The sequence below is a fragment of the Capricornis sumatraensis genome, chromosome 10, assembly GCF_032405125.1.
Source record: "Capricornis sumatraensis isolate serow.1 chromosome 10, serow.2, whole genome shotgun sequence".
NCBI classification, from domain to species: Eukaryota; Metazoa; Chordata; class Mammalia; order Artiodactyla; family Bovidae; genus Capricornis; species Capricornis sumatraensis.
Window position 1 is genome coordinate 19282010 of NC_091078.1, and position 6000 is coordinate 19288009.

Genomic DNA, 6000 nt, shown 5'->3' on the forward strand with positions numbered 1-6000 from the left:
CCCCAGCGCCTTTGGTGGGGCTCACTTCACCAATCCCAGCTTTACTCTGGGGTGAAAAGCCAACCCTCTGGGGTGGGGGTGGGGCAGCAGACTGGTGCCCTTGTCTCTCTTTCAGGACCAGGACTCGTGGTTCAGGATACAGGTGAATACAAACTGAGCAGAGGGTTATTTCAGGGTATCCAATAGGCCAGTCAATCCTCCCCGCTGCCAGTCCTGACCCCTCCTCTTTTTGTCTGCCGTAGATCTGAGACTCATTCCAGCCCTCTGCAGACAGCCCAGCCTGCCCCAACCATTGCAGCCATTAAAGGTGAGCCATTCTCTCCTTGGCTGCCTTCCGGTATCATTTCCTATGGTCCAGTAGAGAAAGCTGCCTGAAGGCTATTTTGTAGTTTCCTCTCTTCTCTTGCCACCTCTCCCATTTTAAGTAACGTCTGTATCCCAGAGAGACTTTATCTCCTTGCACCTCTTGACATTCCTGTGAATGAGGAGGAGGTGGGATTGAGTTTACAGAGAAAGCTTACTTCCCAGGAACATCAAGAAGGGATGGGGGGGATAAAAGACTGGTTCCTGAAATGTAAAACAGAGGTGGGTAGCGGGTACGGCGACAGGAGCATTTCTGCGATTCCATTTTAGAGTAACAGCGTTGCCAACTGCACACTTTATATATTGACCTGATCAATGCTAACATATAATCCAGTATCATGGCACACCTCAAAGTGTGGCAGGTGTATTTGATAGAGCAACATAGTAATAAAGTACTTACATCATAAATAATAAATGTTATAACATTGCCTGCCAGGTCAGGTAGCCACTAGGGAGGACTACAGGGATAGAAAGTGATGCTGCAGAAAGGACTGGTGGCCAGGAGCTCTGGGTCCGTTCCAGCTCTAGCATTTCCTTAATATGGGATATGGGGTAAGTGTGCCTGTTTCCTTACCCCGTGATGGATGTCTCAATTGGGCTGCTCAGAATAAACCCTGAGAGAAACCATTAGTGTTAGTGACCACCAGGGGGCGCTAGAGAATTTCTGCACTGAGAGGTATATGCCAGGGGATCCAGGAATGCAGATTTGGTTCTCCCTTCACATCCCCCAACCTCCCAACCCCTGCAAGGGTAAGGAACACGAAGGAAGGGAACTAGGAGAGTAGTTTCTTCCCTTTCTTATTCCACAAGCTGATGTTTTCCCTTTCAAGACTTTAGGGGCCCTCAGGAATGCCAAGGCAGTGAAATCTAAAAGATTTGGGGGCTGGGGCATCCTCTGTTATTGGCAGCTGAAGGGGGAGGGTCCTAGCCTGACCCCTACATTCAGAAATGACCTGTATGAACCCTGAGGCATCCAGGGGGGACTCTGGTGTCAGAGAAACTTGGGAATTCTCTGTCAACGTTGGATCAATGGTCTGTCAATGTTGGAGTTAATCAACCTCTCTAGAAAATAGGATTTCTTGTTTGGAGCAAGAAGATAGACTTTCAGTGCTAGCACAAAGAGTTTGAGTTTAATCTGTGGTCATGATTACACTCCAAGATAAAAACAGATACTCTGGGTACCAGAATGGAGAGCTAAGAAAAAAATGTCCCTGTGCATACAAGCTTCACTTCCTAAAGTATTTTCTGTGTTTTTCTGCTTCCATGTATTAGCTCTTGCAGTTCCCTCTGCCAGGAAGTCCATCCTTCACCCATTTTCTGTACCTTAAAATCCTGCCAATGATGCCAAGCTGAGTCCCTTTGGCTCTGGCAGCGTTGACCCCATTCCTGTCTCTAGGGTATGTGAGCTAATCTGACCAATTAGCATCTCCATCTCCCTTGGCTACAGGGTTTGGGCCTGAGATGGGCTTGTGGCCAAGTTCAGACTAAGGAGAATCAGGCTGGAATGATTGGGAAAGGAATGCTATTTCTTTGCAAAGGGCTTTCTGAAAGAGTATCAGCTACCACAGGGGGCTGACCAACCTAGACAGCACATTAAAAAGCAGAGGCATTACTTTGCTGACAAAGGTCCTATGACCAACCTAGATAGCATATTAGAAAGCAGAGACATTATTTTGCCGACAAAGGTCCATCTGGTCAAAGATATGGTTTTTCTAGTAGTCATGTATGGATGTGAAAGTTGGACCATAAAGAAAGCTGAGTGCCGAAGAATTGATGCTTCTGGACTCCAGTGTTGGAGAAGACTCTTCAGAGTCCTTTGGACTGCAAGGAGATCAAACAAGTGCATCCTAAAGGAAATCAGTCCTGAATATTCATTGGAAGGACTGATGCTGGAGATGAAACTCCGATACTTTGGCCACTTGATGTGAAGAACTGACTCATTGAAAAAGACCCTGATGCTGGGAAAGATTAAAGGCAGGAGGAGAAGGTGATGACAGTGGATGAGATGGTTGGATGGCATCACCAACTTGATGGACATGTGTTTGAGCAAGCTCTGGGAGTTGGTGATGGACAGGGAAGCCTGGCGTGCTGCAGTTCATGGGGTCACAAAGAGCTGGACATGACTGAACGACTGAACTGAACTGAACCACAGGGGGTATATTCCCTCTGTTCTTAAAGATCTTGCCTGAGAATGAAACCAACACAGGAGGCAAGCAGAGGTGGAGAGAGGCCAATTTCTGAAGACTTTATTTAAACTCAGTGATCAAACTGTGCTTAAGCTCATCTGTGCCTGCACTCTTCAGTTACAGGACTCATTTTTGCTCAAACCTGTTTGAGTTGGGTTTCTTCTTTTGCAAGTAAAAGACTCTAGAGCCACAGAGAGGGGTTCACTCCATTTTCAGTTCAGTTCAGTTCAGTTCAGTCGTTCAGTTGTGTCTGACTCTTTGCGACCCCATGAATCACAGCACGCCAGGCCTCCCTGTTCATCACCATCTCCCGGAGTTCACTCAGACTCATGTCCATCGAGTCCGTGATGCCATCCAGCCATCTCATCCTGGGTCGTCCCCTTCTCCTCCTGCCCCCAATCCCTCCCAGCATCAGAGTCTTTTCCAATGAGTCAACTCTTCACATGAGGTGGCCAAAGTACTGGAGTTTCAGCTTTAGCATCATTCCTTCCAAAGAAATCCCAGGGTTGATCTCCTTCAGAATGGACTGGTTGGATCTCCTTGCAGTCCAAGGGACTCTCAAGACTCTTCTCCAACACCACAGTTCAAAAGCATCAATTCTTCGGCGCTCAGCCTTCTTCACAGTCCAACTCTCACATCCATACATGACCACTGGAAAAACCATAGCCTTGACTAGATGGACCTTAGTCAGCAAAGTAATGTCTCTACTTTTGAACATGCTATCTAGGTTGGTCATAACTTTTCTTCCAAGGAGTAAGCATCTTTTAATTTCATGGCTGCAGTCACCATCTGCAGTGATTTTGGAGCCCCCCAAAATAAAATCTGACACTGTTTCCACTGTTTCCCCATCTATTTGCCATGAAGTGATGGGACCAGATGCCATGATCTTCGTTTTCAATGTTGAGCTTTAAGCCAACTTTTTCACTCTCCACTTTCACTTACATCAAGAGGCTTTTGAGTTCCTCTTCACTTTCTGCCATAAGGGTGGTGTCATCTGCATATCTGAGGTGACTGATATTTCTCCTGGCAATCTTGATTCCAGCTTGTGTTTCTTCCAGCCCAGTGTTTCTCATGATGTACTCTGCATATAAGTTAAAGAAGCAGGGTGACAATATACAGCCTTGAAGTACTCCTTTTCCTATTTGGAACCAGTCTGTTGTTCCATGTCCAGTTCTAACTGTTGCTTCTTGCCCTGCATACAGCTTTCTCAAGAGGCAGATCAGGTGGGATCAAGTCCTGTAGATTGCACCTGCTTAGTTTCTTTCCAATCTGTTCTTCCTTTTGGATTTCTCTGCTCCACTGCCTTCCCCACGCCTAGTCCTTTAAACAGGTCCAACTCTCTCACACAGTAGCCCCAACTGGGAAACCTCACCCAAGGAAGCCAGCTCTGGGGGACCTTCCAGAATCTCCTCCAGGCATCGTAGACTCTTCCTTATTTCTCTCCCAGGCCTTATGGTCACTGGCATCACAGCCCTGTTTCTCGGCTCTGCTTCCAACTCCTGCATGTAGTGAGCAACAAGACAGAAGGAATCCGGGCCCCTTGTGACTTTGTGGAGTTGAGTTGTCAGAGAAGCCTAGACTCTCACACGAGTGAAGTAACTTACCCCATTTGAGCCACTGGCCTGTCTTGTGTAGCTTAAACTATGTCCTAACTATGACCTGTGTCTGTCTGTTCCCTCCCCTAGGCTGCGAGTTTCTGGAAAGCAGGGTGACTGTATTCATCTCTGTATGCTCTGCACTAGGCACAGGGTAGATACCCAAGAAATGGTGGTCTGAATGAATGAATGGGTGAATGGAAGAGTGGATGGATGGATGGATTCTACTTCTTGCTTTCTCCCAGCTATATTAACCTGTGCATCTTCCTCCTATGCAAGATTTAGAAATTGATGAGCAAAGAAGGGAAAGGAAAACTGGGATGTATAAGGGCCTTCCTAACTCAAACGTTCATCCATTCAGTAAAAATGTATGGAGCACTTTCTAGTGCGAGGCCCTGCTGGAGTTGAGGACACAGTGGTGAGCACAGCGGACTAGGGGTGGAGGCCAACAGGGATAAGCGCTACCAAGCAGGATAGAGAGGATGCTTGGGAGATGAGACCTGAAGGATGAGCATAGTTAGGTCGAGGGGTGTAGAGAGGGCGTGCCAAATGGAGGGCGCTGCCTGTGCAAAAGCCTGGAGTGGAAAAAGAGCATGGTGGAGAAATTGGGGCAGCTGTCAGTGGTTCACTGTGGCCGAAATGTGGAGTGTAGAGGGGAAGAGTGGAGTGGAGTGTAAAGTGCTGAAGAGGTGGTCAGGGGCTGAGCAGGATAGTCCCCTGAAGACAAAGGGGAGCCAGTGAAAGGGCTGTACCCCTGTGCAGGGTGTTGGGAGGTACTCACCTGCACCAGATAGGGATGCCAAAGAGAATGCACCAAGGCCAGTCCCAGGGTAGAAATAAGGTGAGAAATGCAGGCATTCTCTTGGGCTCAAGCCCTCGATCTTGCCCTTCTACAGGCTCTGAGATTAAATTAGTTTGCCTCAGGTTAGAGGACAGTAGCATGTCATGTCTCGGGGGAGAGTGTTTTGGGGTTCAGTCCGAAGCCCCTGCTTGGAGCTGAAGATAGAACATTTGGAAATGCCTTTTCCTGAGTCCCCACTTCCTTCCCACGCAACCACGCCAATCAGCTCCCTGGCTGTGACTCTGCAGAGCTGGGGATGGGGGTCGAGGAGCAGGGGCTGCAGATGTGCGGGGGAGGGCCAGCCTGCCCAGGAGGCCCTGGGAGCCTTGTTAACTGGGGCCAAAACAAACTCTCTCATTAAGAAGAGAGCAGAGCCAAGTGTGGAGGCTACACTGATGAAAACGCTGGGGGACCCTGTTCAGCCGGCTGCAGGTTCTTAGAGGAGTTCAGAGACTTACAGTTTCAGGCCATGAGTGATTGTGTGCATGTGTGTGTGGGTCTGACCCCCTCCCCCCAGCTCCCTCAACCTGTGTGTATGTACTCTTGTGCTTTGGTACACAGATCATGCACATTTCTGCACACACGTATAAGCGTAGACATGCAGAGGAGTGCAAATGTTGTGGATGAATGGAGATGCCCACAGTACAGCTGGGCTGTCTCTAAGGTACCGCCAGTGAGGGTGTGGATGAGGATGTGCGCTCATACTTGTGCCAAGAATGGGTGTGTGCTAAATTGCCCATAAGCAATCTGCTTTGGTCAAGATGTGTATATGAGATCAGGTGCACGCTTCTAAATGATCCAGACCCCAACTGTGTCTAGGAGTCATTGGGCAGTAACCAGGGACAGTATTTCAGGTGTCTGTAGCAGTATCACAGATGGACCCAACTCTTAGTTTCTTAACAGAATGATTTGTTATTTCTCATAATACTGTGAGTTAACAGGGCTCAGTGGAGTGGTTCTTCTGTTCCAAGTAACACAGCTGAGGTCACATATGAGGCTGCATTGGGGAAACTTG